The sequence below is a fragment of the Rhinolophus hipposideros genome (genome assembly GCF_964194185.1).
Source record: "Rhinolophus hipposideros genome assembly, chromosome: 11".
NCBI lineage: Eukaryota > Metazoa > Chordata > Mammalia > Chiroptera > Rhinolophidae > Rhinolophus > Rhinolophus hipposideros.
In genome coordinates, this window is record NC_138057.1 from 12703284 (window position 1) to 12715507 (window position 12224).

The window sequence follows — 12224 nt, forward strand, 5'->3', positions numbered from 1 at the left end:
AAAATACATCAAAGTAAAATTCTTACATCGTTTTCCACTCTGATAAGATTTTTCCTGAATAGAAATTTGTGTTATAAAGTTAATCCCACTCCGTATATGTAAGTCTCTGTTTTTTGGTCTACTTTTTGGTACTTTGTACCATTGTGATGTTAAAGGTAGCATGCCATGTTACAGTCACTTGGCTGCACCAGTTCTGGGTGTCATGGGCAAAAATTGACTCTTTTACCTGAATATAAGAATAGTACTCCCTATTGGTAAGACTGGTGAGCCCTTTACTGATGCCAGATGCACCGGCATTATAAGTCAAGGTAAGCGCCTTGTGAGTAAGTTGTGTGTATCTTGGTATCTTTCACAACTCCAATTTAATGAGGAATGAACTGATGTAAATCTATGTTGTGCTCTTTCTGAAGTTTATAGGTTTACATGTTAATGACTCTGCTTAAGGATAATAAATGACCCCCCCGAATACATTTAGAAAGCCCAACTGTACAATTCTTCCAGTAGGTGAACAATGGTCTAGTAAAGGTGATTCTGGAGGTCTGGAAGAAGGTTTGACTTAAAGGTCATTGAGTAGATTATACTTTGCAAAATCTACTACTTCTTGGTGGAAGGTCCCATCCATTAGCTTCATGTTTCATTTGACTTATTTCCTATATTCCTTTCTTTGCTTTATTGACCCACATCTCCACACAGAATGTATAATGCATCTTCTGTGGGGAGGTTCCTACCCCAGTTTCCACAAGCTGAAACCTTTCACATTCCTCTGATGTTTGATAATTTCTTTAAAAAGAAACAAAAACAAAAATAAAACCTCGCCCCTCAAATCTTGTAAATAGCCTTTTGTCCACTAACTGAAGACAAAAGATAGAATTGAAGCTAGGAGGCTCTTCCATAATGTATAGCAACCATTTTTCTGCCTCACTGTGACCAGATTAGATAGGTTTCTTGGAATTTTCTTGTCTCGGTTTCTTGTCAGAGGAATTTTATCTAACACCTGTGTTTATTTGTCAGATTAAGCCCTTAATGGACTATAGGGGTGGGATAACATGAATAAATCAATGGTGCCACCATTGATTTACATTTAAATAAAAGAGTATAATGATTGATCCAGAATGAAGAGTTGATAAATGAAATAAAGGAACTGGTGATGCAGAATCTCTTATAGAATATCATGAAGCGGTACAATGATTTCCAGACAAGAAACTACAGAGAGAACGTGACTACTGAGTTGCACTGTTCACTGCTTATAAAATCCTAACTGCATTCTCTCAAAATTGCATAGAATTAGGTAACTTCTAAGTTCCGATGTTAAAGACTGCCTGAAGGAATATTTTACTGGACCATAAATTGTTCTGACTACATTTCATGCCTGATAAAATCCTTACGTTTATGGTAGAAAATGTAAGTCCTTGTTCCGTAACTAATCTTTTAAGTTTTCTGAAACAGAAAAGTCTTGAATTTGTTTCCTAGAAAATGTCATGATTCAAAGTATCATTTTGCTCATTGAAAACAGGCTAGCATAATTAGTAATTTTGATCAAACTAACTTTGAAATTAGTCTTGAGATATATTTTATAGTATATATAGATACACAGATAGGGGGTGCCAAAAAAAAGTCTATACATTTTAACAAAGGAAAAAACTGTATTAATTGTAATACTCAATATATACCATTAACAAAAGATGAACACAAGTCACATTTGATTTCTGCAATTATAAGAAGACTCAAAGTGGTTACAGTCAGCACCCAGGCACTTCTGATTACAGCGAACTACTGCTTGAGCAACGTTGACGAAAGTGTCTCCTTGTATACATTTTTTGGCACCCTCAGTATATATATAAATATGTATATTCCTATATATATGAATTTATCTCAGTCTGGATTTCAAGAAGTATAAATACACTAGTTTAATGTGGTTTAATCCTCTAATGGCAGTATAATTGCAGTTATTGTATAACACTGAAGAATGTTTTCTTAAACATACCATTATTGATTGTTTACTGCCTAAAAATAGTATGTTGGAAATTAGAATAAAATGTTCTTTATGGGAGATAGGAAGATATAATGGATGTGATATAGACTCAAAGTCATTCATATCTGTGTTGAATTCTCCGCTTTATGTCTTCTGAATTTGGTAATCTTGCTTTAGGACAATTTTTTGGTAAGAAATAGACTCTGAGATGGAGGTTTTTGTGCAGGAAGTTTGTTGAGGAGTGGCTTGGGATCAGTATTCTCATAGATGTCCGAAATCTAGAAATGAGTGCCTGGCCTTTGTACTCCCACATTTATCAGCCGTTAGAGGTGAGCTGGTTGTGGGAGGGTGAATAATCTTGGTGAAGGCAGTTCTCTTTGATAGACGGAGGAAAATTCCCAGAGGAGTCAGCTGTGAAGCATTAGAAGCCAATACTTCAGGCAGCTGGAGGAATGAGTGCCTTGTCCTAAAGAGGATCTGAGGAATGTCCCACAGCATCTAGCATCTCCACTCCTTGTGACACTTGTTTCTTCTTGTTTCACATAATAAGTTTATTCCATCTGGGAGCTGCTTCTTCAGGATTCTAGTATGTCGCCTTTCTTGACCTTTAGTACAGCTAGTCTCAATGCCACAACTGATACCTACCGTTTTCTATCGTCTTGTCTCTCTACTACCCATTCTAGAATTCCCTGATCCTCAGTTGGCACCTCTACTGATCTACGTGGCTTACCTTGTGGGGTGGCACAGATCATCACTGAGGGGTCTGAAATCCTCTTCACCATTTGCTTCTTAGGCCAGGGCGACTGCACTTGACGCTTTATCATCAAAAATAAACTAAGAAATTCCCCATAACTCGCCTAAATAATCGAAATTCTTCCTGTCCCCTGTTTTGACAGCAGCCCTACCTCCTGGTGATCGTTCAATTACCCCTGGCAGTACGGGGACCCTTCTCCTTGCACCAGTGTCCTGGCACAAGGAGCCCACAATGACTAGATGTAAGGCACATCTTGAAGTTGAATGAGCTTCTTTTGTTCCTTCATGGAAGCATTCTCCCTCTGAAGACCAGGATCTCTGGATCCACAGAGCCTAAATTTGTGGGAACCAGAAGCACAAATTCTTCTCTTAGACCACTAGGAGATGCTAAGTTCAGCCATTCCCACTTCCTCCCCTTAGTTTCCAGACCTGTGTATTCTATCTAATGGGAACATAGTACTGAAGAATGGTCATTGATTTAGAGTGTTTACCACATACCCTGGTGGCACCCCATCATGGCAGGGCACCATCTCCAAGTTGTCACTTCAGTCTGTTTCATCAGTCTATCAGGCCAGCAGCTTTTGGGTCACGCAGTCGGTTTCAGAATGAGTGGATCCCATATCATGCACCCGCTGCTGAAGTCCAAAGTATTCCCAGGCCTGAGGTGATATATTGATAAACTCAAACACTCTGTAAGCCCTCAGATCATGGTGCTGAATAAGGCCTGCAGGCAGGTAAGCAAATCCTTATTTGGAATTTGTTCCAGTCATAATCAAAATGAATCACTGCTTCTTCTAAGGTGGAATAAGTCTAATGTCACAGTCAGCTTTCCACCACATGGCTGGTTTATTTCCCCAAGAAGTAGTTCTGACACTGTGGCTTAACACCGGTCTCTGTTGCTGTCAGGTCAGACAGCTCATCACCATCCCACATGTGGGTGAACAGAAATATATATTGTGTAGCCTAATGAGCTAGGTTCCATGTGAAGAACGAAGGGGAGGTTATTCTCAAGCTTAAGAAAGAAAAGTAGGGGGAGGATGGAACTTCTTGGGCAGGGTATTAGAAATATAATGATGCTCACTAATTTATATATTTCTGTTCTTTTTCTTTTTTTAATTTCCACTTTTGTTTTCCCTAGTTACCGAGTTTTATTTTGTTAATTTGTTTTTCATCTCCGTTTCTTTTTGATCAAGACTGGTCAATTTGCCAACTTAGCAGAACTAGAAAGACACAGGCCAATTTGGAAAAAATGGGTAAATAAATTACTTCTGTGAGACTCATTTATAAAATTGAAGTGAAAATACCTATCTTTCAGAGCTATAGAGACTTAAAAAGAAGTCTATAAAGTATTTGTACATGGTAGATGCTCAATCATGGCTTCTCAATATTGAAAAAATCCTAAATACTGCTGAGCTAAGGAGGAAAGGACAGGGTTTCCATCCCTGCTTGGGTTGTAGAGATCAGGCAAAGAGGAAGTACGTCAGGCAGAAGAGATGCCTTCCCATCCAACCTAGGGGCTCACCTAATAAGATTTTTCAGTGATTGATCTTGGATTTTATTTGTTTGTTGTTTGGTTTCTTTTTAAAATAATATAGTTTTTGTGTTTATTTTGGGGTGTTTTTGATTATTTCCTTCACACTTTTAAAAATTTGTTTTCTGTCTACTGAAATAGAAAGAAAGAAAGGAAGGAAGGAAGGAAGGAAGGAAGGAAGGAAGGAAGGAAGGAAGGAAGGAAAGATAGAAGGAAGAAAGGGGGGGAAAGCATATTGTTATAAACATTTCACACATCAAGTATTCATTTATCATGGATGAAATGTTCCTTTCTTACCCTATAACTAGAAGATAACTACTCTAAGTATTTGGTATCTATACTCTTAGATATTTATCTGTGCAAAACCAGATATTACATTTACATAAAAATGCATATATTTTAACAAAAGCAGGATCATATTATGCATATTGTTTTAAAACATGATGTTTTTTTTTTCTTTTTTTTTTTATTAATTAATTTATTTATTAGTTTCAGGTGTACAAAACAAGGTAATACTTAGACGTTCATCATTTATATCCCTCATACTGTGAACCCCCCTCCCCCCATCCACTATCCCTCCGACCTCACACTGAACCATCACATTATATATATAAAATTATAGTTGGCATTCATTAATGTTTAGCTTCTGATGTACAATGCCATGATCAGGTATCCACAGTATCCCTGAGGTGGTCTCCCAAATAGGACGCGTGTCCATCGGATACCCAACAAAATCTTTACAACATTATAGAATACCTTCCCCAAATTAATTTTCAAAAGAAAAACCCTGAGGCCATCTTGTGGTTACCAGCTGCTTCCAAATCCCTTCACCTTTCCCCTTATCCCCAACCCCCTCCCACACACCCATCTAACCACTCTCGGTTTTTTCTCTGCGTCCCCAAAACTGACTCTGATTAGTTCATTCACATAGTCTTTTCTTTAGATTCCATATATAAGTGAGATCATATGGTACTTGTCTTTCTCTTTCTGACTTATTTCACTTAACATAATGTTCTCTAGATCCATCCATGTTGCTGCAAATGATAAGATTTCTTTCTTCTTTATGGCTGCGTAATACTCCATTGTATAAATGTACCACAGCTTCTTAATCCAGTCATCTACCGATGGGCATTTTGGTTGTTTCCATATCTTGGCTATTGTGTAAAGTGCTGCAATAAACATAGGAGTGCATACAGATTTTTGAATTGGAGTTTTGGATTTCTCCGGGTAGATGCCTAGGAGTGGAATTACTGGATCATAGGGTAGTTCCATTTTCAGATTCCTGAGATACCTCCATACTGTTTTCCATAGTGGCTGCACTAATCTGCAGTCCCACCAACAGTGCACTAGCGTTCCCTTTTCTCCACATCCGCGCCAGCATTTGTTGTTTGTTGATTTATTGATAATAGCCATTTTGACTGGAGTGAGGTGGTATCTCATTGTGGTTTTTATTTGCATTTCTCTGATGGTTAGTGAGGTTGAGCATTTCTTCATATGTCTTCTTGCCTTCTGTATGTCCTTCTTAGAGAAATGTCTCCCCAAGTCCTCTGCCCATTTTTTAATTGGGTTGTTTGTTTTTTTGGAGTTGAGTTGAGTAAGTTTTTTATAGATTTGTGATATTAATCCCTTATCAGATATATCATTGGCAAATATCTTTTCCCATAGAGTAGGATCCCTTTTTGTAAAACATGATGTTTTAACTGAATGGTGTTTCATGGGTATTTTTCTAGGACACATATAATGAGCCCATGATTTTTAATAACTTTAGTATGCTACTGTATTCTAGTGTACCGTAAAGTATTTGGTGGACATTTGAGCTGCTTGTATAGGTGCCCCAATGCCCCAATGAATGTTTTTCTAGCTTAAAATCTAGAAGTTCAGAGAGCATGGTAATTTTAATGTTAATGAATAATGCCAAATTGCCTTCTACAATGATGGTATCAAATTTTACTTAGAACAGAGGTTTTATTCCATTCTCAGGGATAATGGTAGGAATTCCATTATAGGAATAAGGGTCACAGCCAAGTATCTACCTGCCAGGGATCAGACCACAGAGTGTTTTTTAGGGATTAAAAAACACTGGTTTGGGAAAAGAGAGTGTATGATTTAATCGATTCACAAAAAGTGCATGGGTGCCAGTGAATTGAAATGGAGGGTTTGACAATGGGCTCATCAATGTATTTTCAAGCTTGACAGACCTGTGTTTACACCTTGACTCTACTATTTACTAGCTTTGTGATATTAGGTAAATTACTCCCTCTGAGTCTTATAAAATTAGGATAATATTATTTACTTTATGGGGTTAGTATGTAGGTTAAATGAGAAACATATATAACTCATATACCTGTATGTAGCATATACGCATGTCATATCCATGTCAGCCTGATTGTGTCATGCCTGCCACATTGCAAATGTTAGCCATCCTTATTATGCTTTTCCACAACAGTATCAGAGATCCCAACAGGATGTTGTATTTCAGTGTTTTCCTCTGACCTCCTCATTCCTCACACAGAACAATGACTAGAAAACATTGCTTGGGTAAATAATGCATTATCGTAATTACAATTTCCCTGAAAAAAGGGGCTTGCAGTTTGAATATTCAGCATCCTAATTACAATGTCCATAAGGAATGTAGAACAGTTATTATAAACAACACAATAATCACTGGGTCCATAAGGGAGAACATACTATTGGGGGAGCAAGGAGAAAGAAGAAGCAAAAGCCTGTGTTCTAATCAGCATTCAAGAGTAGAAAAACGGAACCTGAGAATAAATTATAATAGCCTCTTAAAATACTCTTCTCTGAATTTATTGAAAAATCTTAGCATGATGGCAAATTTCCATGGGTTTATTAAGTGCTGCCTATATAATTTTTCCTTAGATATAATTTAGTTTTATCATTGTTATTAAACAGTACTTCTGTACCTCCACTCATTGCCATCCATAATTGCTCTGTCCCCAAGAAATTTTAAAAAGCAAACCATCGCAAGATACAAAAGAACAAAATATTTAAAATGCACTTTAGAAGGAGACGTTTTATCAGGGTATGTCTCTCTCCACAGTTAAATGTGCCTCCTTTGTCAAGGAAAAATGGGTAAAAGATTTTTGTATAACTTGATCTTTTAATTGTGTTGCCTTAATTGGCTTTCACTTAAATTTTCTTTTTTATTTTTTCTGTCTTTTAAATTTTTCTTCAGGTGAGATGAGCAAAACAGAATGCAACTTTCAAGGTTGGTACTTTTCATGATGTTTTAAAACTTCTCAATATGAAACAGAGTATGAAAGAAGCAAAATATGCCCATAGCTTTTCACAGATAGTGATTAGAGGACATTATATTTTTATTTTCCTCACTCATGGATAGAAAAGTACAACATAATGCAGTATAATAATCAAATGTAATACCTGATTCAATCCTTGGCAAAATTGTAAAGTTGGAAATATTCATTATTTTTCCCTTCTATGCACCCATCCATTCATCATTTCACCCATTCAGTCATTATTCTATCCATCCACCATCCATATTTTTTTGGGAGGGTGAATACTTATTATACACATATTTTGTGCAAATCCCTGTCATCTTATTTTTCTCTATTCAATCCTCTTTTGACTGACCTTCACAGTCCCCCTAATCCCACACCTGTTTCCAACCCTTCTTACTATCTTTGACAATAAACCTTTACTTAATATCACAAGTCTTTAATTTAACTTGCCATGTCTGATAAATGAGCCGTGTTTCTACAACATTGCTCAGCTAATTAATATGTCTTCAGGTATGTCTACTCCCAAATAATTGAGGCAAAGAGGAAATCATCATTGTGATAATAAGGAAAGAACTCCTCTCTATATAATAATGAACCATGTCATGTCTTTCAGTATCGTGTGATATATATTACTATATATAGAGGCCTATCTCATAGTTTAGTAGCATAGCTATATATAGTGATGTATGGTATCAGTTGTCCTTCTTCAAACTTCTAGTATACAGGTCTTCTTTCCCTGTGCCTTTAAAGCAATCTGAAGACTGTCCAACAAAGAACAGGTTTGTTACTACACAAATTTTAAAACAAGCATTCCAGACACACATGAAATGGTACTTTGTAAGAATGTCAGTGGTAGACTGAAGCAAACTTCATGGAGGCATAGACTGATTTTTTTTTGCTGAGCAAGGTTTAGTAAATGGAAATTAAGACAAGAGTATTCCTTATACTAATTTAAGGTGGATAAAATTGTTTTAATTTGGGGGGCTGCTTTGATGTTTTAATAAACATTAGTATACTCCCTTTAAAAAGGCTTTCTCAATTTTCTTACTGTCTTTGATGCCCCCCAATTCATTTAAAAAAATAATAAAGTCACAGGTTCTCAACAGGAAATTCTACTACCAGAGGTGTTTTCAGAAATATCATTGTCAGAATTGAGAAGGGACTCTGATATCTGTCTGCCAATCTAGTTTGATTTAACTAATCTAATCTAAACTAGTCCACATTATCTTAGCCATCAATCAATTTAGTCATATTGGGAAGCAGTGAGTAGTGGTTGAGCAGCTGGGCTGTAGAATCAGAATGATGGAGTTTGAACTTCTTTACCCAACTACTCATTAACAGCTCATCCACATCTCCAATTCTTGATTTCCTCAGTTGTAAAAGGAGAGAAATAAGAGGACTTGCCTCATAAATTGTTGGGGAGGCATTTACAAATCACTTTGGTATATTATAGGAATGAAATGATAGTTGCCATTATTATTACTTTGCTATTATTACTATTATTGTAAAGCATTATTATTAGAGACAAGCAACATCTGTTCTCTAAAATAAACTCTCGTGGACTTGATCTTTAATGTTTCACCATCAGAGATATATTTATTACATGATAAGATTTTGTTCTATGTGAAAATACATATAACCTTTATCTATCAAGTTGTCTATCAAATTGTGACATCTTATTATAGCAAACTGCATCTACTTTTTTTCTAAATATAAAATTTTGGTTGCTATCACCACAGTGAGAGAAATAAGCAATGTGACTGATTGCTGAGGGAAAGAGAAGGGAATCATTAGTAGCAACAGAGAGGTCTGGTGCCAACTTTCAAATCTTTGTCAGACAGACTAACATTGTCTGTCTCTTTGTGTGCAGAGAGCCACTTCATTCGTGGTGATGTGAGCCCTGACAGATTGAGGAGAGGCTGCAGATTAGCGAGAGAGAGGAAACCTTAAGGAAAGGTTGAAAATCATTCCTCCACGTCAATAAAAGTGATAGGAAATCTGAAGAGCAGAGCAGAAATGCAATGTAAAGGGTGGAACTAGAGCTCCTTCTTTTCGGTGAGCTCTGTAGAGTGTTGTGTGTATGTATTGTCCATGTGTATCAGAATAGATGACGAAAGCCAGTCCTCCCTCCATTGAGACAAAACCAGTGACCTCAGACCAGGTAACCAATATTCAAAGGTTATCCTGCAGCAGACTCTTGGTGCTGGAGCTCAGGGTGAGCCCATAGGCCAGGGGTCTGAGTGAAAAGATCCCATTTTGTTCAATATCTCTGAGTGATGCCACCAATATTCCAAAGCCCATTAGATTGATAGCATAATGAAGGGAGATATTCAAGTTGCACATGCAAGCCCTGGACTTATTTTACATGTGCTCTGGTAAGTATGTAAACATGTCAAACTTAGAACTTCTATAGGGAAAGAACCCTCTCGGATCCAATGAAGAAAATGATACTTTTAACTTGATATCATAAAAATTGTGTGTGTGGTGGGGGGCAGCCTGTTGGCTCAGTTGGTTAGAGTGTGGTGCTCTTAATCACAAGGTTGCTGGTTCGATCTTGTGAGCTGCACCCTCCCCAACCAGATTGGAACAACTATTTGACTTGGAGCTGATGGGTCCCTGAAAAACACACTTAAATATGTGTTTTTCTAAAAGTTTAAAAAAAAAAAAAAAGGTTAAAGAAAATGTGTGTGTGTGTGTGTGTGTGTGTGTGTGTGTGTGTGTGTGTACTCTATGCAGATGTCTGATGGCTTGTGTTAGCTACTGTAGGTATAATCATGCCCTTATCTTGAGTGGGAATCAGTTACAGATTGTTATACCTAAAAAAATATTTCAACTGTTATCCCTTTAGGGTTTTTTCTTCAAATAATGAAATTCAAGCCCACAGAGGTTAATCAAACTGTCCTACATCATGGAGTTCTCTAGTCACCAAATGGACACCACAACCACATTGCTTACTCCCTCCTTACCATGGGCCACCTTAGATTGTTTGGTGAAGAAGATAGGAAGGTCTTTTATAGGGATGGCAACTATTTCTGAAACACTGCATTCTATATTATCCTATTGTCTGAAATTGTTATTCATCTCTTCTGTTGCTCAGCACTTTTTAAATTGTGTTACTTTCTAGACTATACAAGGTGTGATCAAAACATACTGTGAATGCCTAAATGAAAAAAAATATTACAGTGAGACACATTGCCATTAATTCCCCTCAAAATATTCCCCATCACTTCAAACACACTTATTCCATCATTCTTGCCACTTTCTGAAGCAGTTCTGGAAGTTCTCTTTCATGAGTGTTTTTAGTTGCGCTGTCATGGTTGCCTCGAAGTATTGAATAGATAGAAAATGTTTACCTTCTGACTTTGGGGAAGAGCCAGAAGTTGCACAGTGCCAGATCCAGTGAATAAGGTTCATGAGGACACACCATAATGTTTTTATTTGACAGAAATTGCTGTACCTGAAGCGATGTATGACACAGATGCTTTCTGTTGTGATCACAAAGTACAGTGAATGCAACTGCCGAGAGCCATCCAAGAGAAAGGCAGGGATCTTCAATATGGGAAGCAGTGCTTCGAACCTTACTAACAGTGCATGACGAGTTTCAGCTTGTTTGGTGCAATCAGTTGTGTGTAAGCTACGGTTGAGACAAGGTGTGTTTTAAAGCGTGCCATAAATCATCCTCCATCATGACTGACAATGTCTTGTGTCACACATCACTTCTGGTATGGCAATTTTTGTCAATAAAAACATTACAGTGTGTCCTCGTTCACCTTATTCATTAGATTTGGCACCGTGAGACTTCTGGATCTTCCTCAAAGTTCAAATGACCATGCAAGGTTTACGTTTTGAATCTATTCAGGACATCGAGGCAACCACGACAGGGCAACTAAAGACACTCACGAAAGAGGACTTCCAGAACTGCTTCAGAAAGTGGCAAGAATGATGGGACAAATGTGTTCAAAGTGAGGAGGGGTATTTTGAGGGGCATTAATGGCAATGTGTCTTTTACTGTAATATATATATATATTTTAAATTTAAATGTTCACCATATTGTTTGATCACACCTTGTATCATGAGTTCCATAAGGGTAGAGCTCATGGCTACTAGTTGTTTCTATTTTTACTACATTTATAAGGCTCCAAATACATATGGTGCAGTTTATTTAGATTCTAAACCTTGTGAAGAACACTGAACCCCTACTTCTCTTTCAGCTTATTGAGTTCCATTGGCATTATTTGTGAGAAGACCCAGAAATCACTCCAGGTGACCAGAAAGCAAACAAATGAATTTGGGTTGGGGTTGATTGTTTTGTTTTTTATTGTTTGTCAACTTTTCTTCAAGATTGAAGAAATAATATATCAAAATGAACTCATTGAAATGGTGTATGCTTGCTTATGTGTATATTTTAAGATGTGAGTGAGGTGGAGGTGGTCAAAAAGACATATTTAAAGAATTTCATTAGCTGGGATTACTTGGATTCCATGTTTTACAAGCTAAACCATTAGAGGGACTGGTGAGGATAGAGAATGCCTATTGAAAATATGAATATATCTTTGGGCAGATAGTAAAGAGGGCCCAGCAGCTAAATATTAGAATGAATGGACTCATTTTTTCTTAATACAGAACAAAGGTTACAAATAAGAAAGCTAATTTTCTTTTTATTACAGATTCTAAATCTAATTTCCTTTTGCCCTTCCTGTGTATTTGA

At 37.0% G+C, this 12224-nt stretch overlaps 1 protein-coding gene across 7 annotated transcripts in view; it reads left to right on the plus strand.

The window, feature by feature from the left end:
- LINGO2 (leucine rich repeat and Ig domain containing 2) overlaps positions 1–12224 on the plus strand; it is a 1152505-nt gene that overhangs the window by 772077 nt on the left and 368204 nt on the right. For 5 of the 7 annotated variants that reach the window (XM_081067709.1, XM_081067714.1, XM_081067712.1 and 2 more), the window contains one exon: positions 7453–7485. The exons of the other annotated variants lie outside the window; for them this stretch is intronic. The gene's annotated coding sequence lies outside the window, so the exon portion shown is untranslated. The remainder of the gene's footprint in view (positions 1–7452; positions 7486–12224) is intronic. 7 annotated transcript variants of the gene reach the window in all.